Genomic DNA, 24,669 nt, shown 5'->3' on the forward strand with positions numbered 1-24,669 from the left:
ATGTTTATTTAGGTAAGAAAAATAGGAAAAAGTGAATTGATATTTGAGTGAAAAATATTGGGAATGAAAATGTGATTTTTGGGTCTTTTTTGGTTGTTGTTTGGTGCTTGGAGCTGATGGGAGAAGGACTTGGGCTGGAAGCAAGCAGGCCCATGGTGATGGCAAATGGTTTGCTGAAGAAAATTGATATATGCTGAGTTGTGAGGTGCTGGTGGCGTGACAGGTGGCATGGAGAGTGAACTGAAGAGGCCCAGGCGTGTGTTGGCTGAAATGTTTGAACGTGAGGTCATGGTGAATGCAATGGTTGATGTTGTTGGTGGGTGGCAAGTTTCGAAATGGGCCTAGGTGCTGGGCTTGGGCCTAAAGTGCTGTGAGCTTCTCAAAAATGCCACAATTTTTCCTTCTTTTTATTTTTGCTTTTCAAGAGCCCAAAAATACAACATATCTCCTATAAAAAAAACATAAATCAAATTAAAACTAAATATTTTCAATAATCAAATATACAACAGAAGTTCCATGAAAATATTAATTAAAACTTAATTTATATTTACATTTAAGTTCAATAATACAACATTTTTTTACCTCAAATTAAACAACAATAATTCAAAAATTAAACTACAATATATTACAACAAAATAACTATAAAAACACACAAAAATATATAAAATTAAAATAAACCTAATAAATTCAAAATTACTTAAAAACTTAATAAATTAATTAAAAACTCAAGAATTAAGCAACACTTAGCACATAAAAAGTGGTAAAATAACTCTATTTTGTAGAGTTATCAATTAACGCTCTCCAATTCCCGCTATTCTCAATAATCACAAACACTAATAATTTATATCCTGTTACCCTTTAACTCTCGGTAACGCTCTAACCATTAAAATCACCCCGAGTCTCAACCCGGGCCTCAGACTTAAGCTTGTTATGACTAGACCGCTAATCAATAATCCAAGATCGTCTCATGCTGAATAGCTCAAACAAACCCACATTATAATATGGTCTCAACAACATATCATTGACATACATACAATTATACCCTCAACGGGCCAAATTATCATCACACCCCTGTAATTAAAAATGTGGACCCACATGCATGCATTTAACATCATATTATAATATAATTCACATATACATGCATTTTATCAATTAATGGCATAATTAAACAAGTATGGCCCTCCCGGCCTACTATTCCCGCCATTAAACCATATCGGAGAATTCAGGGCATTACATCCCTGGTGGTATCCGCTACGCTTGCTAGGAATCCTATGCAACCTCCCTACAAAAAGTATCTAGCCATCAATGTCGAGATCATAGGAATGCGAGGCCTGTTCACCGCACCCACAAACACAAACGGGTCCTCTCTCAAACGTTACCATCCTCCTTTTACAATCTATGGTTGCCCCATACTTGGCTAACCAATTCATGCCCAGAATCATATCAAAATCCTCCATAGCCAGCTCAATCAGGTCCACTAATAACTCTCTATTATCCACCTCTACCAGCAAGGATCTAATCCATCTCCTGGAGACTACCGATTCCCCATTAGGAAATAAAGTCCAAAACCCCACAACACATAGGTCACAAAGCCTACACAATCTATCAATCGCCTTACTAGAAACAAACGAATGTATAGCACGATAATCAATCAATACAGTCTAAGTAAAACTAGCGCTAGAAATCTGACTTGTCACTACCGAGGGACTAGCCTCATCCTCTGACTGGATCAGTGTGAACACTCGGGCTGGAGTCAAACTATCACCTTTCTTCTGTTCCTCTTTCTTCAGTTGCTGGAAGTCTCTCTAGAAATGTCCCACTACCCCTTAAACGAAGCATTCCTTAGCACGACATTCTCCCAAATGGCACCTCCTGCACCTGGCGCATACTTGATAACTTCTTCAGGCCTCATTACCACCATGAGTACCCTGAACTCTCCTATCTGAACCAAGAGTGGCAAAAGTGTCTGGGGTCTTCCTCTTTTGGTCACTAGGGTCTCCACCCCTACCAAATCCTATAAAGGGAGGTACCACCCTCCTTGTATCTCGCCTGGCAGCGCTCTCGCACCAGATCTTGTTCTTTGCGCCCTCAGCAGTAAGGGCCTTTTCCACTACTTGAGCGTAATTTGTCACTCCAGGTACAGAGGTGATCTTAACATCGCAGACTATCTAGCCTTTAGCCCCCAAAGGAACCTTTCCTTCCTTGTTAGGTTTGCTTGTACTAAATCTGAAGCAAACTTAGCAAATCTATCGAATTTCATAACGTACTCTGTTATTGACATGTTACCCTGAACATGATTATTGAACCCATATGCCTTTGCAACTCTAACTACATCATTTTAGTATTTCTCATTAAACAAGTCTTTGAACTCCTCCCAGCAAATAAGGGAATCCTCCCGAAACATGTACATGGCACATGCCACTCTTTCATTACCTACCACCCTCATAAAGTCCAGGATGGAGGTGTTCATACTCATCCACTGCTCAGCTCGCAGTAGGTCTTGCCCTCCCTCAAAAGTAGGAGGGTGTTGCTTCTTGAATCGCTCATAAAGAGGCTCCCATCTATCCTGAACTTCTATTTGTCCCAGAACTGGTACCACCGCAGGTGGCAGAATTGGTGCAGCATTCCCTGGTGGAACTTGTTGTCTCAGAAGTCTTATCTCATCCTTCTATCTTTCTAGTCTGGCTTGCATTTTAGTAAACATTTGTTGCCAGTTCTCAGGAGCTAGCGGAGGGTTCTAACACTTATTATCATCTCTAGCCTGGATTTCAGCGCCGACTAGTCTGTTTGATCACCTTGGAGGCATAACTCTCCAAGTATATCTGCAATCAACGACTCGGCTTATCAGGCAATGATAACTGATTCTATAAACTGCCCCACGGACCATGATCAAACCAATAAGCAACACTCACAACCATAATGCTAATTGACATTTCACATACTTCAACAACATTAACAAGCATACATTCTCATATTCACCTAGCAGTCAAGGGCCAGGCCCTATCAGTATAACTCATGCTCTCTAATCAAGCATGCAAATAAGGCATATATACTTCATTTAGACAATTAAGCACCTGATCAGATCATTAGTTACCAAACCCTGAGTCAAGCTTATCTTTAGCAGCGAGTGTACATGCCCAGCAAATCTTCAGTAACCATTAAACCTTTGCAGCTTTGATACCAAGTTGTAACACCCTACTAATCGAGGACCGTTACACTATGTGTTTAAAATAGTGCTTAGCACGTTAAGCGAGTCATTTGGACTTAAGCGTGTAATTAAAGTTTATTAAAGGATTAGGTATTAAATTTTTGGCCCAAAGAATAATACTATTCATTAAAAAGTTTCAGTATATACATGGGATCTCAGAAAATAGTTTATAAGCACTTACAACTATAAACAAGGTATAAAATGACCGACCTAAGCAGTAAAAACAACCAAAACCCTAGATCCCCAAAAGAGGTATCGATCGTGGCGGTCGAGCAGGCCACATATGTACATGTCGCCCTCGAAGCTCTCTAACTCATGGATGGTCGAGCTTTCCTTTGCTCTTACCTACACCACGAAGCACCTGTGAGCAATGGCTCAGCAAGAAAACCCAAACAAATAAAACATATATCCAGATAGACATTAACATGTACTGCATACTTTATAACCACAACATCTTTACATATATTTTCCAATCAGTACATGATTCATGCCGAGTAGATGGATATCCCACCCCCACAATGTCCCCACCACTACGGCGGATATAACACCCCTGCAATGGCCCTGACACTACAGCCTACATTAGGCATGTAATGTCGTTAACATTCTCACGACTGAGCGATCGCGATCACAATCAATTAGTACAAGCAGTTATAACAACAGAGGTTTATACAAAGTAGACATTTAACTTTAAACAAATTCATGACACAGTCATCTCCGTGTCTTATAATTGGGATGGATGCCTAGCACTCTGTGCAAGTGTCAGTTTTCTTACCACAAGTCCTGAACGATAAGGTAAAGCGACTGTGAGCATGATCCTTTCCTCCCGAGCCTTGCAGTACCTCTAGTCACAACATATTAAAGAATATCCATCAAGAACTAAACCAATTAAGAGCTCTAAGATTGAGCCCTAGCCCTTGGGACCCAGATTCCACAAAAATGGGTAGTGGAATCATTCCCGAGCCCTCTAATTTGGTTTTCCAAAACCCAAAGCCACATAATTAAAAATTCCCATTTAGCGCCGAGGTATTTTCCAACTGCGCCATGACCCCACAAAAGACCGAGAGGCCCCTAGGAATTCCCAAGAAATTTGCACCGCAGGAGCCACCACTAAGGGTTGTAGCGCCTAACTTGGCAGAGAGCCAACCCATAAGTTTCTCACATTTTACACTGCAACGCTGCTCACTATGGGTCGTGGTGCCAAGGCGGTCCAAGGAGCCCCTCCAGGCTTGAGAACCTTCAAGCGGGCCACGACGCTCTTGCTAAGTGCCGCAGCGCCACCCCAAAACCTAGAATTCTCTGCGATTTTCATAAATCACAACTCATCCCAAGCACAACCAAACTTGATTTGAACCCAATTGCAACCACTAGAACAACTTTAGCAACACAGACACACAGAATACACCCATCAAAAGCTACTAGCACACACTCAAACCAAAGTTCAAGAATTCACCAAGAACACAAAAGAAAAACTCAAAGCTAAAAGAAATTCACAGAGAAAGGCTTACCCCGACTACAATACAGATTCCTAGCTGAATTTCCACACCTAGTAGCTTCTAATCCCTAAAAAACAAGCTCTAAATTTGTAACCCAACTATTTCTAAGACCTTGGACCATTAAAACTACTAGACATAGCTACTACTTTGAAGAAAACATACGTAAGAAATAATCATAACTTTTATTAAATCTCCAAAAGAAATGTTGTGCAAATTACAGAATAAAATATAAAATGTGGTATGGGTACCCATTGTTTAATAAAACATAACTTTAAATCATTTGTTCAAAACTAAATGTGGAATTACAAAGGAAAACATAATTCAAAAAATTAAATAAACGTCATCATCAATCGACTCGCAGCCCATTCATTCCATTCATCCTCAACACACAAGTCAAGCCAACAAGAATCCTTCCGCCTCTGTATCTAATTTCCTGCATCACACTAAAAATAAAGGAGTGAACCTAATGGCCAGCAAGGAAAATCTACTAACATCATATAACATAAATCATATACATAAGACTATATCATAAACATATACTATAAAACATATATCATATAAAACTACAATGGCCATCATACTTCTTGGAGCTTGTTAACCAAGCAAGTCATACGCCCATAGATTTGTGGGGCTTGCTAGCCAAGCAAGTCATATGCCCATAAATTATCGGGGCTTGCTAGCTAGACAAGTCATGTGCCCAAGGACTATAAACATACTATACATAATGTCAACGTAACATAACATAACATAACATAACATAACATAACATAAGCATAACATATCATATCATATAAACATATAAAATCTATCCTATTTTACTTACCAAAACCGGGATATTTGAGAACAAGAGCGGGATTAGAACACTCCTAAAACCAAAAGTAAGAATGGTGAGTTTCTAAAGAAAAGAGATGAAAAGAAAACTAAACCATCAAAGAAGAAACTTACAGAGAAGAACCTTAAATCAAAGAACTTAAACATCTAACCACAAAACTATAAACAAAAGTTAGGATCTGAAAGAAACTTAAGGAAAACTAAGGAATCATAAAGAATAGAACTTATGAATAATATTACCTTGGATGAACTAGAACTGATCTACACTTCAATATCGAAAACACACTTTATCTCACTACCCAAGTATTTATAAAGCTTAAGATGATAAAGATTTTATCCCAAAACCCAAGTGTATCACTCTATAGAAATCCTAGCAGCTTGAAGGCTCTGAACACAACTTAAAGAATGAGAGAAATGGTTGGGTACTAGGTCCTATTTATAGAGTTCAAGGAATGAAAATATCTCCTTTTTGGCTTGAATAAAATAATGAATATTAAATGAAAAATAATTGAATATTCGGTCAACAGATGCTTAAGACTCGGTCAAAAACGTTCGGAGGCAAGTCAAGAGGTTAAGGGATGAATCAAGCTCGGATTTCTCGGAGTTCAAAAAACCACTCCTAGGGCCGATATATCGCCCACCCTAGGCAATATATCGCCTGACCCTATATCCCGAGTGTTCGTGATTTCGTTCGTGCGAAGTCAACGTGTTTTCCGTATCTCCCGTGCTGTGATATATCGCCTCTAAGGCTGCGATATGTCGGCATACGTAGATAATTTAAACGTGTTTTTGCACGAATTTAGGATAATTAGAGTTGATTAATCAGGTTTGACTGAGTAATACGTGATTCCGGCAAGTTCTAAAAGGGTCTAGAGCTTCTAGAAACTTCTATTATTGAATTATCCATTTAAAATGCTTAAATCCTCAAATAATCAAGATTGTGACAAGTGTCATGCTCTTAATGGTTCTATCTAAACCTTAGATTATAATTAAAATATTTCTATGACCAAAAATATTAATTAAGCCTTATGTTATAATTAATATTTCTAAACTATAGGTTAAACTTATAAAATCCATAACTATTGCCACGAGTGTCCTACTAAGTCCCGGTTTGAACCAAAATCCATGAAATCTAAAATACTACAAACTACTATTACTACTACTACTACTACTACTACTACTACTACTACTTCTACTACTACTACTACTACTACTACTACTACTACTACTTACCTTAGATTGAATAAGTCTTGAACTATACCCTGGTAAAATACTATAATACCTCTACATACTAAGTCTCTCCTTAAAGCCCCCAAGGGAAAAAAGGTCATTTGACACCACCATCTCGCTAAACCTCAAATTTCACTTAAAAATCCCAATTAATTTTCTCTAATCCTCCAAATATAATTATTTCCCTCGAATATAAGTCATAGTCCAATGAGTCTCGGTGATTCACCAAATTACCAAAATACCCCTAGGCTCACTCTGAGTCAGGTATTTATCCCCGTTGTGGCTTTATCGCTACTTTGCTCAAAAGAACTGACTCATGCCGAGTATCTCAAATATATCCACATAATAATGTGATCTTAATCATATAATACACATATAATCACAATTATACCATCACCGAGTTAAAATTATAAATATGTCATTTTAATATAAATGGGCCCACAAGCATATTTAATACACTTAAACATGCATAAGCAATCATATCATAATATAACTCATATATTTCATGTAATCTCATATATAATCACAATTAAATCCTATTAACACATAAAAAAAGAATCCAATTATGCCTTCATAGCACACTATTCAAGGCATTAAGCCTTATTCGCAATTTTGGAACGTTACACCCCTGAGAGGAACTTCTTCGATGATGTCGATGATGAGGCCCATCTCTAGGGTTATGCCAGCTTCTGTGGCCACGACATTGGCAGCTTCGGCAGCCTTTGCCACCTACAAGCATTCGTTAAAAAGCAACCCAGTCTTGTTTGCTTCTTCGGTGAACTCCATGTCCATCTCCCAATTGTGGAACCAAGACACATAGAATGTGCTCTCTGCAATGGTTTCGAACTCCTTTTTGAGGACCTCCACTTCCTGCTAGAGAGACTTGGTCTTCTCCACAGTTTTTGAGTGTAATGCCCCAAAATCCCTAATGCATTTTAACAGTTGGATTAGTAGGTCGGGAGGGCCATAATTGTTTTATTATGCCATTAAACTATTATATGCATGTTTATGTGAATTATATTATAATATGATGTTAAATGCATGCATGTGGGTCCACATTTCATCACAGGGGTATTTTGGTAATTTGGCTCGTTGAGGGCGTAATTGTATATTTGTATGCATGTCGGTGATCTATTGTTGAGGCCACATCATAATGTGGATTTTTTCAAGCCATTCGGCATGAGATGATCTTTGAGTGCAGGTTAGCGGTTTAGTCATAACGGGATTAAGTTCGGGGCTCGGAGTGCATCTCGGGGTAATTTTGTGATTAGAGCATTGCTGGGAATAAAAGGGTAACGGGATATGAATTATTGGTATTTGAGAATATCGAGAATAGCGGGAATTGGAGGGTGTTAATTATGATTAACGAAATAGGTGAAAAATGACGATTTTTACCCTTGGGAGCCTTTAGAAACCTTTATTTTACCTAGGGGCAAAAATTCCTTGAACCTTAAGTCATATTTAAGCCATTGAAGGTTGTGGAACTTAGGCCAAAACAAAGTACCAAAACATCTCTCCCGTAACTCTTTTCTCCCTTTTTCTTTTGAATTTTATAGTTGTTCTTGAGGATTCAAGCTAGGGAAGTGGATCTTGAGGGCTTAGGATTGTGTTCCACCATTGAAGAGGATCCTAATCTGAGCTTGAGGTAAGTTTCTAGCCATTAAAACTCTAGCTTTGCTCTATTTTTGGTTTGGTTTTCAGCTTGGTTTTCTAGATTGGTTAAGGGGTTTTGATGGGAGTTTTTGGCTAGGGTTACTTGGGTTGTGATGCCTAGGACATGTGTAGATAGTTTTTGGGTTCAATTAGGACTTAAAATGAGATTTGGAAGCTTTTGGTTCAAGTTGGAAATGGTGGAGTCGAAGGGAAAAAGTTTCAGGGAGATTCTGGTTGTGTGTAGCGTTATAATGCTCAGAAGGGGGCACTACAGTGCTACCCAGGAGGGTTTTTGGCTGACTTTAGCACTAGGGCGCTAGTGGGGTAGCACTACAGCGCTACCCTGTTCCATCAGTTTGCCGTTTTGGGCATTTTTAAGGGTTTTTGGCTTGGGGTTTCAATCCTTAAGACTCGGGATCGAATCTACTCACCGTTTGGGTACAATTCAGGGTCCCGGGAGTGAGGTCTAGGTCAAGACCCTTTCTTTGTTGATTTTCATTAATGGAAGTTATAATTGGTTATGACTAGGTAACCGCTAAGGAATCAGAAGGTCGATCGTTCTCTAGGGTCATTCTGTTACTATCCCTCGCTCGAACCAGAGGTAAGAAAACTACACCCCATATGTAACATGCATGGTTGTTCTTGAGGCATGTTGAATGTTTAAATGTGGACATTGATTTCATATTGAATACTTAGCAATTCTTGCTCATTTGTGCATGGAGCTGGCTAAATAGTCAGAATTGGCAATGGTGTCAGTATTCACTGTGAAGTTGTGACTCATTAGTCATGCTCAGCAGTAGTACTAAGCACTGGTCACATGGTATTGACTCATGAGCCAAGAACAGTTTTAGGGTGTTTAACGCAAGCCGACAAAGATTAGATCTAATCGACATCTGCATTGAATGACTCAAATGAGCATTAATGCCGAATCGACCTCAAGTTCGATGAAAACTAAAGCACTTGTCTAGCCTAAGGCTAGTCACTTATAGCCAGGGCCAGAGAGCCCCAGTGACGGTTTAGTCACATGGGTATGGGTGTTGAGCCCGGGGTGACTTACCCAACAGTCACTCATTTGATTGGAGCCAGGGCCAGAAGGTCCAAGTGACTGAATTATCACATGGCTATGGGTGCCGGGCCCCGTGGTGACTTTCTCATCAGTCACTCATTATAGTTTACCAAAACCTCAAGTGTTAAATCACTCATCTGATTAGAGTTATACGCTCCTTCATGGTTAACATAACCACTAAGTGACATTCACTCATCTGTTCAGGGCTATAAGCGCTTTATGATTATAATGATCATCATTTGATAATATTTATGTGCAGTATTGAGTTTTCTTGCTGGTAAAGGGAAAGAAAAGCTCACCCAGCCTTGAGTGGAGAGCTTAGGTGGTGATGTGTACATATGCGGCCGCTTGACCACCACGGCCAAGGAGTTTCTCAGAGGAACTAGGGGGTTTACCCTATTTTTGTCGCTTAGGTCGGCAGGTTGTAAATTTTAAACTGTAATGACTTTTTTTTAGTGTAAATAACTTGTAAATGTTTTTATGGGCCCATGAACAGTTTATGTTTTAAATAAAATATATCCTTTCCTTTTGATTGGTTTTTCACCTTAACCTATTCATAACACCTAGATGCATGTTTATAACCGAAGAACTCGATTAGCGAGTTAAGCACGGTTCAAAGTTCACAGTAACGATCTTGGAGTAACCAGGGCGTTAAATTGAGAGCCTTGTCTTCACTAGCTCGAGCTTTGTGAGTGCCTTCGTGGCTTCACCACAAGCATTGGTTGCATCCTCCATGGCTCACGAAGACTCCTCCATGGCCTTGGAAACCTCCTCTTTGGCTCTCCAGGCCTCGTCCTTGGGGCTTGGAGTTACTCTGCCACCTTCACTACCACCTCCTCGAGTGCTTGGGTGCGAGCCTACTCCGCCTCTAGTGATGTTCACAGAAGGGTCAGCTCCTCCGGGGGTACCCTCACTTTCTCCTTCAGGGCCGCCACCCTAGCCAGGGCCTGCTGGAGCTCATAAAATTTCTCCATTATGATATCCCCAAGGCATTGGAAGGCTAAAGTCGACTAAAATTCAAATAATCATTGGTCAATTTTCATTACAACAAAGTAAGGAATAGTTGGTGAAGAAAACTGACTTACTCTAACGGTGGCATATCGATAAGAGGAGACAAGAGACGCCTCATTACTATCACCCAATTAGGCGTAGCTGCGGTCAGTCAGCTCACACTTCATTGAGCTGACTCCGTGGAGGAGCTTCGCCACTAGTGGAGCAACCACGTGTCCGAGCTTTGCAGAAAACATGTTTTCCATCTCCGCGTCACCTATCGGGGGCTCCACAAGCCTCGCCCTTGGAGGTTTTAGTTGGAAAAGAGCTTCAGTGGTCTTGTGCAGGGCCTTATTGCCTTCCTCCATCTGTGCCTCGTAGTGCTCAAGTATTTCTTGAAAGCACTCGAGCATTGCTCCCTCGTACTTCTTAGGATACACCAAGAGGTGGGGTTGAATTTCCATTTCCTAGCTCTCCACCCCTGGGGTCTCCTTGGAAGCTAGAGAGGATGAAGAGGATATCTCATATACAATTATGTCCTCTACCCACGGACACTCTCCATGGGGGGAAGAGGTATGTTGCCACTTTGCTAGTGGAGGAGGTACCGCCTCCTCGCGAGGCCACTAAGATCCTTCAACCACAGATACACTTAGACCCACTCCAAGTCCAAGAGTTGAGCGAGCGATGTCACCTAACCCCATTTATTCTACATAAACAAGGGCAAACATTTAGCATTTGCATAATAAAATAAAGACATACTAGGAGGCAAAAATTAAAAGATGTGAGTCGAGAACATGTGGGCTTCTCGGAAGCCTCACAACTAGGCAACTCCTTTGGGTGAAGAACTGCATGTACGAACTCCCTAACAATCCTTCCCATCTCCTGGGTGGTTTTGGTCTCATATTGAAAAAACTAGTCTGCGTGGAAGGACATCACGTCATCCGGTGGCACATGTAACGTCCCGAATTTCCTAATATGGCTTAGTGCCTTAATTAGGGGGCCAGGAGGGCAATAATTGGTTTATGGTATTTTTATGTGATAATATTCATGATTATGTGAGTTGTATTATTATATGATTGTATTTTCATGCATGTGGGCCCGTTTCTTATTAGAAGAGCAATTTTGGAATTTTGGCCTGTTTAGGGCATATTTGTATATTTATGTGTATATGGATTGAGACCGCATTATTATGTGGATATAATTGAATTATTCGACACAAGACGATCCTAGCGAGCAAAGTAGCGGTTTGGTCACAACGAGGTCAAATACTGGGTTCGAGGTGAGCCTAGGTGAATTTGGTAATTTAGTACATTACCAGGATTGATCGAGAAATGGGAAATTTTTTGGTAATTATTTGACGATATTGGAATTAACAGGTATTATAAGGCATTAATTAGGATTAACAGGGTATGTGGGTAATGATAAAATTTCCCTTGAAGGGCTTTGAGAAAGTAGGGTCATTTAGGTCTTTTGGTGCCAAAAGTAGTGGCTTAGGTCTTTGGTTACTTCAGCTGAAGGAAACCTCAAAAAAACAGAGTATGCCAAATACAACCTTCTCTCTCTCTCAATTGCGCAGTACATTTTCTCTTCTCTCTCCCTCTACACATTTCCTCCCTCTCTCTCTCTTTCAAAGCCTTGGAGGTTGATCTTGATTTTTGAGGAAAAGACTAGGGAATTGAAGTCAAGTTAGGAATTAAAGTAGGAGGAAGTTATCCATCACTAAGGTAAGCTTTAACCCTACTTTGATTCAGTTTTTTTTTTTGGGTTTATGGGTGTTCTTGGGTTGTTCTTGAGCTTCAAAGCTGAAGTATGAATTTTTTGTGTGTTGATTGGTTTTTGATCAAGTGTTAACTTGGGTTTTCTTGAGATTGGTGTATTGATGAGGATCTAAGGTTAAATTGTGAGTTTTGATGGTGTTTAGATGAGGTTTTGGTGACTTGAACTCAAGGGAAAATGCAGGGGAAAACCAAAGAATTCTGCGCTGTAGGGTTGGCGCCCCAGTGCTAGGCAGGGGAAGCCAAGTGGTGGCTCTCTGACTTGGATGGCACCCCAGCTCTATCCTTGGCGCCCCAGCGCTAGTCCACTTTCAGCAAAGCTCATTTTTAGGGCTTAGGAGAAATTGGGGGGCTCGGGGGATGGTTCCACCATCCCGTTGGGTGGATTCAAAGTCCCGAGAGCATGAGAGTGGTCCCAGAGTTTATTTTTAAGGAATGAATCTTATGAAATTATTATTTATGGTTGTAACTATGTTACCACTAGGGCTCGGGATAAGATCGTGCTCAATGGATCGTTTATATATAACTTGTGCTCGAACCAAAGGTAAGAAAACCGTACCCAATATGTGATGTACATGATTAGGGCATGACCCGAAGGTTGAATATAGATTTATTTAGGGCTCGGACCCTTGTAAATGCGCATGATTATGATTATGCATGTGATTATTGATTAAGCATGTTGAGTGCTCTGTATATGGATATTTATTTTATGATGAATGTCTGTTAGTATTATATAATTGAGAAAGCCTTGACTTATGAATCAAGGACGGCAATAGCGCTGAGCATTGGTTGTAAATCTTTGGCTTATGAGTCAAGGGCAGCAATAGCACACTGAGCGTTAGTCGATATGATTAAATCTAATTAGGGATGCATCATATGCTTGTCCGACCCAATGGTCGAGAAAAAACTAAAGCGACAGGTACGCTGGGCCAGCTCCAAGGCTAGTTATACAGAGGATAGGGTAACAAGCCCCGTGGTAACTTATTAGTCCCAGATCCTAGGGCACTGAGCCCGTGTGTGATTTATTAATCATGTACTTGGGCAACGGGCCCCGATATGATTCAGTTAATCATTTATTTAGGGCGATTGGCCCCATATGACGTTGTAGTCATTTATTTGAATGATATGCATGCATGAGTAGGGTTATTAATGCTAGGCATGCTTATTATGTTTGGTAATGTATCATTAACTGCTTATGAGCATGTTTAAGTTTTCTTGTTGGGCATTGGCTCACAGAGGTAAGGGGAAAGGAAAGCTAGACCAACCATGAGTTGGAGTCATTTGTAAAACGCCCTAATATAGTACTTGTAAAACTTTTACATGATCATAAACTTATAAAAGAAAGCCATTTATTATATGAAAAATCCCCGTGGGGCCTTGCTAAAACATGCAAGTTAGGCCCAATAGTTTAAAAAGAAAATAATAGTTTTCATGTAGAGTTTTAAAAATAATTAAATTTCAAGTCCCACTGATAAGTTCTGAAAAGTTAAAAAAAATAAACATAACATTATTCTTTAGAAACGGGCGTTAAACTGATCGTTTTCTTGTCCATAGGATGCCCCCACGCCATATACACCCTAACGTTGGAACTCAACACATCACCACGTGTGCCACAGAGAAATCCTATATGCTACCTGGAAGGGGAAGTAAGGGGGTGAGCTAAAACTCAGTAAGGAAGTACAAATAACACACAAGTATACACACAAAAACATGTTCATATTCATACATCGTTACACATCCTAAACATCGTTATCATAACCATCATCATCATAAACATAATCATTATAAGCATTATCATCATAAGTGTCATCATCGTATAAATAATCATCATAAGCACCATCATCATAACTTTGTGAACATGGCCCGCTAACTTGTCCATGTCACATATTGAGGTAAACAGGATCTCTGGTCCTTGAATAACCTCGGCGCATCTGCCCTATGAGTTACGTCTTTACATCCTTAGTAACTCATGTTACTTCTTCATATCCTTAGCAACCCTTTTGTTGTGTCGCGTTCATCACACTAACAACCATTACATATCATACAACATCCAAACACATACATCCCAGTCATATCAACACAAAGGAAGTTTCATGATTTATCAACATCGTCACATCATCACAAAATATCATTTCATACTTCATATCGCAAAACGTATCATTGTACATTACATTCTATCCTACAAACCAATCTTACCGTTCACAACATAAACAAATAAAATTCTATCTAACTTCCTTACCTCAGGTCTAAGCAAAGTAAAAACTGAAAAACTTCACAACGAGCCTATAACCATAATCAAATAGCATTTTTTTTAGCATCACATAATACTTTCTTGTGCCTAACTCATATACACCATGAGTGCATGGGTCATGCACGCATGGTAAAAACTACTCATAATTTCCAAATAGGCATAATTACACATAAAATCACCAAAAGAATAGTGCAAATTATACCTATGTTACATGCATGGTTTTTAAATAAAAATCATATGGTTGAATATTAGACACATTTTTTAACGTAAAAGTGCATTTGCATGCGACATGCATCGTGGCAACGTTGTTAAAAAGTGACGTTAAAAACAATAATTCCTATGCGCTTATTTATATTGTTTTCAAAATAACGATTTAGCAACATGCTTTCTTACCATTAATTATTTCTTTTAAAATCACTAAGTTGACTAAAGCTCTTTAAAACATTATTTTTATTTCATAAAAAGAATTTATTTAGCCATTTAAAGATATAATAAATCCATTTATTATTTTTAAATTACTTAGAAATAATAAAGGCTTGAAATTATTTAAAATACTTATAATTATATCATGTTTCCTTAGAAAATAACAATTTTATTTAAATTAATAAAATTACAAACCCATGTGAGAAAAATATAAATTTTAGGTGTGGGAAAAATATATTTTATTTATATTATTTTAAGACTAAATTTTAAGTAGAATAAATTCGTAAGTAATGATCAAATAATTATTTTTAAATTATTAAACTAAATTTGCAAGCACCATTTAATTTATTTAAAAATCACAAGTGAATTAATCTCAACATTTTTCTTAATTGAAATAAAGAAAAATCATATCTATTAAAATGAACACTCATGGTTACAATTAAATATACCATTAATTTTTAATATTTACATAGTTTAGGGTATTAATTTTATTTCAACATACACACAAAATTCCTTTCATTTAAAAGACAATTTTTCACTTTTACTCAAAACTTTCAGCAACATATTAAACACTCAAAAATCATAAACTTGAAATTAATATATGTCGCATAGAGTATGCAAGTGCAATTGGGAGTTTAATATATGTCGCACATTGTACTAGAGTGGATATTGCATTTGTGGTTAGTAAACTAAGTAGGTTTCTAGCAATCCAAGTATTAAACATTGGAAGGTCATAGAAAGATGTTTTGGATACCTCAAAAGGACCAAAGAATTGTGCCTCTAATATTCAAAGTTTCCTAAGATACTTTAAGGATATTCTGACGCAAGTTGGATATGCGGCGTAGGAGATAATCTCTACACAAGTGGTTGGGTGTTCACCCTTGGTGGGGGTGTCGTTTCTTGGGGTTCTAAGAAACAAACATTTGTATGTCACTCAACCATGGAGTCTGGGTTTGTAGCTCTAGAGGCAACCAACAAAGAGGTTGAGTGGCTGAGAGATCTCATGATGGAGATACCAAAAACTAGGGGTGTTCATAAAACCACCCACACCGCACCGCAATTTGTAGTTTGGAACCCTTTACGGTGCAGTTGCGGTTTGCATTTTTGCCAAACTGCACGGTGTGGTGTGATTTGCGATTTAAAATTTTATAAATGTGATTCAAACCGCACCGCACCGCACCGCACCACATCGTTATCTATATTAAATTATTTATTTTTTTTTTTCAATTTTACTACATTTAAACTTAATGCATATATTTATATAATATAATATACGCAATATCTAGAAAAAAATATAATGTTTCATAGGATGCTAACATATATTCTACTTCAATATAAAGATATTCCTCCCTAATTAAAATCTTTACTTCTATATTACATTTTTTTATTATTAGTTTGTTGTACACTTAATTATTTTGTTAAATACTCTTTAGTTATGAAATTTATTATGAATATTTATTAATTATAATGTTTAATTGTTAAATTATTTGGCGATAGGTATAAACCACCTACACTGCATCACACTACATTTTTGCAGTGCGGTTTATGCGATTTAAAGTCTATGCAGTGCGGGTTGCGGTTTGGAAAATTGCTCGAATCGCATATGCAGTTCAGTCCAAAAAATTGGAGAAAAATCGCACCACCCGCACCATGAACACCCCAACCAAAAATTTTAGTTGATGTATCGATGATCTTGATACATTGTGATAATCAATCCACTTTGATTAGAGCTTACAATAAGATATACAATAGCAAGTCTAAACATATAAGTATAAGACATGACTACTTGAGAGAATTGATTGATAAAAGTGTCTTATCAATTTTGTATGTCAAATCGTGTGAGAACTTAGCAGATCTATTTACCAAACCTCCACAGAGAGATTTGGTGAGTTCTACAAATAGAGGGATGTGACTAAAACTCCTTGACCAATAGATTCCCCAATGATGGCAACCCAACACAAAGCTTGTATACATCAAGTGTTGAGTTCAATGGGTAAGAACAAGTTGTTGATAAGGGAATAGTTTACAATATTAATGACTTAAATGTCCCATCTAGGATAAGTTAATGTTGGTTACTACCAGACATGAGGGTTAAGCCATAGGATTTTAATGAAATTTAGTTGAAGAGCAACAAGCATCTTTAAAGGTAGCAAAGATGTTGTAAGAAGTTTACCTATGTGAACCTAGAGGCAGTGCTGCCTCTCAAGAGAGTAGGAGTTTTCTCTCTGGATGGTTCATGAATAGATAAGCACAAGGCCATGAAAAGTGTTGAGCACGCAAAGTGGGAAATACATGAGTAATCAGGTACAGGTGTGTGAGACAATACCAATTTTTTATCACTGGGAATGTCGGGTTCAATATTTTAAGAATACCTTAGCATTTCAATAGAAGCTTTGTAGTGTTTTCACTAAGATAAAGTTCAAACTCAAAAGGTACTTTATTTTATGCACCAATATCATTCGGGCTAGAGGAAGATGATGTATTTAACCAAGTGGGGGATTGTTATGATTGGTTAAATACATAGTGAAATTGGTTAGGCATGAAGAGGTGCAAAAACCATAATGGTTTCACTAAAGTCAACATGTGTGCATTGACTTTTGGTATAGGCATCTAAAATTTGTCTTTTTGGGTCCAAAGTATTTATTTTGAGTGTATAAGAGTACCCAAAAAGTTTGGAGGCATTTGAGGATGTTTTGAGACCAGTTTTGGGGCACCAAGTCAGAGAAACTTGTGTTACACCTCCTCTGGGAGGGATGCGTCACCAGGTATTAAAATCACCATATAGGCAACGCATCGCTTGCATGGTGGCAATGCATCGCCTGGGTGGTCCGTACATGACCACACAGTGACGTATTTTTGGCTCCAAAATTTCAATTAAAATACTATAATCTCATTGGTTGAGTCTAATGAGGGTTCCTATACTATTTAAATGAGTCATTTGAGTTTTTGGTGGATTGATCACTCACCTTTCTCTCTCTCTCTCTATATATCTAGTTCTCAAGATTACTAGTTTTCTCCAAGATCTTCATCAAGAAAGCTTGACTTTCATGAAGATTCAAGACTTGTAAATCTCGATCTCATTCCATTGTAGTAGCTTCAATAAATTTCAAAGAGGGAGCTATGACAAGAGATTTTTGGACAACAAATCTCATTTGTGTCAAGCCTTTGTTACATGGATTGATTCACATAAAACCATGGACTTATGATTTTATGTAACTAAGGTTCTACAACTCAAATGTCCATTCTACTACTTGATCTTATTTGTGTTATTTCCTTTGTATTATTTCTCCATTGAAGAGTAGATTCTCTTGGGTTTATTCATTTGAATTGTAAATGTCATGCCTCAAAAATCCACGGATGATATGGCGAAAGAGAAAGAGGCATGTGGCATCACAAATGATGGAAAAATGACGAAGTATTGAAAAAAGAGCGAAGAGCAAAAATGATAGGTCCAGGACCTATACAGAAGTCGACCAGACCAAAACCCCCAGGGGTGGTCAACCTAACTCTAACTCCTAGGGGTGGTCGGCCTGACCTACTCAAGATCCACATGGGTGCTCAGCCCACCCTATTCTTCATAGGGTGGTCGGCCTAAACTCCCAAATACACTTCGCTAGATGAAGTTCACGCTCATTCAAGCTGAAGTCAACATGCCTAGCACCCAAAAGGTCATTAGGCCTAGCATCCAGAAAGTCATTGGGCCAAGCACCCAGAAGATCATCAGGCCTAGCACCCAAACTCTAAAGGGTCATCGGGCCTAGCACCTAAGTCTCATAGACCAACCAAGACTTAGCGTTTTCCAGAAGGTTTCAATCAGGCATCGTCAACCACGAGCAAGAGAAACAACGAGAAGACCCATGATCTCATAATCATGGGGAGGTGGACATGTATCTCCACTACCCATTATTACTGATCATGTAACAGCCTCTGGGTACTATAAATAAAGGACCCAGGGCTTCATAAAAGGGGCTTCTTCTTTTTTGATCTTTCTGGAAACGATTTTGAGAGAGATTTTTTCTGGGGAGGAACTCTGCACAAATTGGTGACGAGTGAATACTTCAGTTCACATTGTAATTGTCTATCAAGTGATTCAATACTAAAGACTAAGTGGATTAGGTTATTACTGTTCATCAAAACATTCAACAGAACAGGGCTGAACCACTATAAAATTTATGTGTGTATATTTAAGATATTTGTACTGTATCATATATTATATTCATTTCGTTCAAATGGTGTTGTATAATGTACATACGACCATTGTCCAATTTCACAGGTCAACATTTTGGTGCTTTCCTTGAGAGTACGAAATCAAGAAACACACTTTCATCAGTTTTATGATGCCTCCAAAACCAGTCAAACAAAGAAGACGGCTCCCAGGGATTCCACCACTCAGGATCCCATGGATCCCGTTAAAGAACCTTAGGTGGAGGTTGGAGATCAACCCTATGCAGAAGATCCACAAGATGCTCACCAGGAGGAGATGGCGCAATTTCTAGCGAGGCAAGAGGCCATTGCTGCAGAAATTGCCCTCCAGAGGGCGACTATGGAACGACAACGGTGGGAGATAAATGAGCAGATCCAGAGGATGATCCAAAGGGAGCAGAAAGCAGACCAGAGGCACTAGGAGGCTGTTGTGGCCCTGCAGGCGGCTACCCAGTTAGCCCGAGCTAACGCTAAAGCTACTGCTCAGACGGTGAGGGAGGCTTAGGAAAAAGCAGCAAGTATGCGAGATAGCAGTAACAGGGAATCCCAGGGGAGGAGTCGAACCCCAAGGATGCTCTCAGAGCCACTTTCCCATAAATAGGATGAAGAGGTGTAGTCTAAGACAGCCTCCTCCATGACTAAGAAGAATAACACTTCATCTCGGAGTAAGAGTGTTACCAACCGGAAGGCCCCCTCCCAGGGGGGCAGACAAAATGACACAGAAGATGAAGGCCAGACATCTGAGAGGCGTGACAGGAATGGAAATGGCCGCTCAAAGTCGTATAGGAGGAGAGGCTCGGGGGTAGGATCGCATCGGCAAGGGCAAGACAGACCTACCACCCCTACACCCTCAGTCTCACAAGGGAAAAGAACTGATGCCCAACACCAATACCGTGTTCTATAGGCTCGAAAAAGATGCACAACCTCAGGATTTGAGGGAGGTCATCAACAGGAGGACCAGTGCTCAAAAGGGCGTACTAGGGACATCTACCCCACTTGGAGCAACGATCCTACCAGCAGTGCAGGCTCAAATAAATGCACTTGTCATGGCTGTTCAGGGTCTTACAAAGAAACCTTCCAATATCGAGCTGGCTCGTAGAAGTGGGAGTCTCTTCGGTGCTAAGATCCAAGCTGCTCAACCACCACTGAAATACAAGACCCTGAAACTTCCAACATACACTGGGAAGGAAGACCCAGTACGACACATTGGAAAGTTTGAGGATCAGATGGAGTTACTCGGTGTGGAGCATTATTATAGGTGCAGGATATTCCCTATGACTCTCTCTGACTCAGCTCAAGAATTGTATTGGAAATTCAAACCTGGATCCATAACTTCCTGGGAGTAGTTCAGGAAGGAATTTTGCAAGGTCTTCAGTGTCGGACGGATTCAACCAGTTTATGCCAATCAGCTAGCTGACATCAAGCAAGGAAATGATTAATCTCAGAAGGACTACATCCAAAGATTCATGAGAGAGGCAAACCGAGCGTCCACAGTAGGAGATGAAGGGAATTTCGTTGCCATCTCAGTAGGAATAAATTATCGTAGTTCCTTATGGGATAGCATAGACAAGAACCCCATCAACACCTTGCAGGAGTTCCTAGATCGAGCAGACAAATACATGAAGCTAGATGACACTATCATGAAGGAAGAAAAAGGCATAAACCATCCGACCACTTTCAAGGCAGACAAGAACAGTGCAAACCCTTAAGGCAGCAATGGGGGCAACGGTAAAAAGAGGAGTATCTCAAGGGCCGAGCAGGGTTAAGAAAAGAAGGCTAAGTCAACACCAGTTGACAAACATCCTAAACATTAGGCCTAACAACCCAAGTTCGCCAATTATATTGTCTTGAATATATCAAAGGTCGAGATTTACTTGGAAATATACCAGGAGGAACCATACCGAAGGCCACCACCCTTGCGTTCAGAAGGAAAGAGGGACAAGAATAAGTTTTTTTCATTTCCATAGTGATTATGGGCACGACATAAACGAGTGCAAACAATTAAAGGATGAGATAGAGTTTCTCCTCCAATCAGGAAAACTCTCGAGGTACCGAGTCAAGACCGAAACCCCGAGCAAGAATCTAGAATTTCGAAGGCAGATGAGTCCACCACTGAAGCCAGCGGCCGTAGACTTCACATTGGATACCATATGTGGGGGGGGGGGGGGGGGGGGGCACATAGCAGACAACAGTAACAATGCTTGTGAGTGATATGCAAGAACCCTAAGACATGAGGTATGAGAGTCTTCCCAATGCATGGCATTCGAAGAGTGGTGTCCAAAAAATTCGAAGTATGAAAGTTAAACTCTCACTTTTATGGAGGATGACGCCAGGCACGTGAGGTACCCCCACAATGACCCTCTGGTCCTTACCATTCAAATCGCCAATGCCCGAGTGAAGAGATGCTTGGTGGATACAGGAAGCTTAGTAGATATCATCTACAAATCAACCCTCGAGAAGATGAAGCTCATGGTCAATGACCTGACACCGTGTTCCCAAGTGATATATGCATTCACGGGAGAATTCCTAGCACAAGCAGGAAGTATCAGACTACCGGTCATGGTGGGGGATGCCCCTAGGCACAACACTGTGATGACAGAGTTCCTGGTGGTAGATTTCTCATCGGCTTACAATGTAGTGCTCGGGAGACCCCTTCTGATGACATTACACACAACAGTATCTATCTGGCATCTGTTTTTGAAGTTCCCCACAAGCGCAGGGCAAGGATGTGTACATGGTAACCAAAGGGAGGCACGGGAATGCTATAATGCGTATGTGGTCAAGGAAAAGAAAGGACAATGTGTAAACAACATGGTAGTAACCTGCTGCGAAGGGAATGAAGGAACCGATGAGGTTGTCAACATGGAAGTTGACATTGAAAGAAACATTCTACTAGAGTCGGGGGATCCTTTTAATGAAGATTTGTTATTATAGCAAGTTTCCCAAAGAGAGGGAAACGACATCAATCCTCACTTTAGGGATGACGTCATGGGGGTAGGACCAGTCGAAGATCTTGACGAAGTCCTACTAGATGAGGAGGACCCGACTAGAGTAATCAAAGTTGGGAAGGAGCTAAAGGTGGAAATTAAGGCATGGTTGGTAGAATTTTTGAAAACGAACCATGACGTCTTTACCTTGTCACATAAGGACATGGTTGGAATTTCTCCATCTGTAATAAGCCATGTCCTCAATGTAGACAAAAACTACCCACCGGGGCAACAAAAAAGGAGAGTGCTTGACAAAGACCAATCTCAAGCCCTGAAGGAGGAGGACGAGCAGCTCAAGGAAAACAGTTTTATAAGGGAGGCCTACTACCCAGATTAGGTATCAAACCCCAAGCTGGTCTCAAAACCAAATGGGAAGTGGAGGACATGCGTGGACTTCACAGATCTGAACAAGGCTTGCCCCAAAGACTGCTTCCTACTACCCAGAATAGACCAACTAGTCGATGCAACTGCAGGAAATGAAATACTCTCATTCATGGATGCATATTCAAGGTACAATCAAATAAGTATGCACCCTCCTGATGAAGAACATACCAGCTTCCGGATAGACAAAGGATTGTATTGTTATAAGGTAATGCCAATCGGCTTGAAGAACGCAGGAGCCACCTACTAGTGTTTAGTGAATGGCATGTTCTGAGACTTGATCGACAAAAATATGGAGGTATATGTCGATGACATGTTGGTCAAGTCCAAAGAATCTGGAGGGCATGTTCAAGACTTGGAGGAATGCTTTGCAATACTTAGAAAGTATAGCATGAGGTTAAATCCTCTCAAGTGCTCATTTGGAGTTGGTTCTGGTAAGTTTCTCGAATACATAGTCAATTCACGTGGAATCGGGGCTAATCTTGAGAGGATCAAAGCATTGATCGACATGAAGTCACCTACCCCAATCATAGAAGTGCAGAGTTTAACAGGGAGAGTAGCTGCCCTCAATTGGTTCATATCAAAGTCTACGGACAAGTGCGTCCCTTTCTTTAACTTACTGAGGGGTAGCAAGAAGATCCAAGGGACCAAGGAATGTGAGAAAGCCTTCCAAGCCTTGAAGGAGAATTTTGCTCAACCTCCTGTCCTAGCAAAGCCAATATATGGTGAAGTATTATTCATCTATTTGGCAATCACCGAGCATGCAATCAACACTACTTTGGTAAAAGAAGAGAATAGGGTACAACACCCTGTGTACTATATCAGTAAAAGGCTAGTAGGTGTGGAGTCTAGGTATCCCCCTCTTGAAAAGCTAGCCTACTGTTTAGTAACCGCCTCTTGAAAGTTGCGTCCATACTTCCAAGCTCACTCGATCTAAGTCATGACCGATCAACCGCTAAGACAAGTTCTTCAGAAATCGGAGGCCTCAGGACGATTACTCAAGTGGGCAGTGGAACTAGGACAAGCATTGGCAGATTTCATAGTCGAAGGCACCAACCTTGAAGACCCTTCCTACCAATCGGAGAATGAAGATACCAAGAAGGAAGGAGATACTCCCGTATGGGAGTTATATGTTGATGGATCATCCAATGAACACAACTCACGCTCAGGATTCACACTGATCACTCCAGAGAATCATCGAATTCACTGCACTCTTAGATTTGGATTCAACGCTTCAAACAACGAGGCTAAGTATGAGGCATTATTAGCAGGATTACGCTTCTCTTGGGATGTGCATGCACAGTCCCTAGAGATATTCAGCAATTCCATGTTAGTGGTGTACCAGGTACTGGGGGAGTATCAAGCCAACAGACTTAGGATGGTGTAGTACCTGAACAAGGGGAAGGACTTGTTGACACAACTCAAGAGATACTCGATTACATAAGTCCCGAGGGAGCATAATGCCAGTGCTGATGCCTTAGCCAAGCTTGCCAGCACCAAAGATACGGACACCCTGAACATTGTTCCCATCGAATACTTAGCGGAAAGAAGCATAACCGAGTAGGAGGCACTACCTATTGAGTTAGCAGATACATGGATGATCCTTATTATTAACTATCTCAACCGAGGAGTAGTATCGAGTGATCGAAATAAAGCAAGGAAGTTGGTGAGACAAGTTGCACGATATATGATAGTTGAAGGGGTCTTGTACTGATGAGGGTACTCCCTACCACTGCTAAGGTGCGTTGCACCCAACCAGTCAAAGTTGTTAATGATCGAGGTACACGAGGGGTTTTGTGGAGATCATGCTAGGGGCAGAGCCTATCAAAGAAAATCCTAAAACAAGGACACTTTTGGCCAATGATGAATGAAGACTCAATGGAGTATGTCAAAAGATGCCACAAATGTCAGATGTTCTCCAAGATACCCCGGGCGGCACCTAATGAATTAACATAAATGCAAAGCCCTTGGCCCTTCGCTATATGGGGAATCGAGCTGATCGAAAAGCTACCCACGGGAAGGGGAGGATTCCAATTTGCTCTTGTAGCGGTAGACTACTTCACCAAATGGACTGAAGCAGAAGTGCTCGCCACCATCACCTCGTAGGAAGTCTTAGACATTATGGTGAAAAATATCATATGTCAATTTGGTTTACCGAAGAAGATAGTCTCGGACAAT

The sequence above is a fragment of the Humulus lupulus genome, chromosome X (assembly GCF_963169125.1).
Source record: "Humulus lupulus chromosome X, drHumLupu1.1, whole genome shotgun sequence".
NCBI classification, from domain to species: domain Eukaryota; kingdom Viridiplantae; phylum Streptophyta; class Magnoliopsida; order Rosales; family Cannabaceae; genus Humulus; species Humulus lupulus.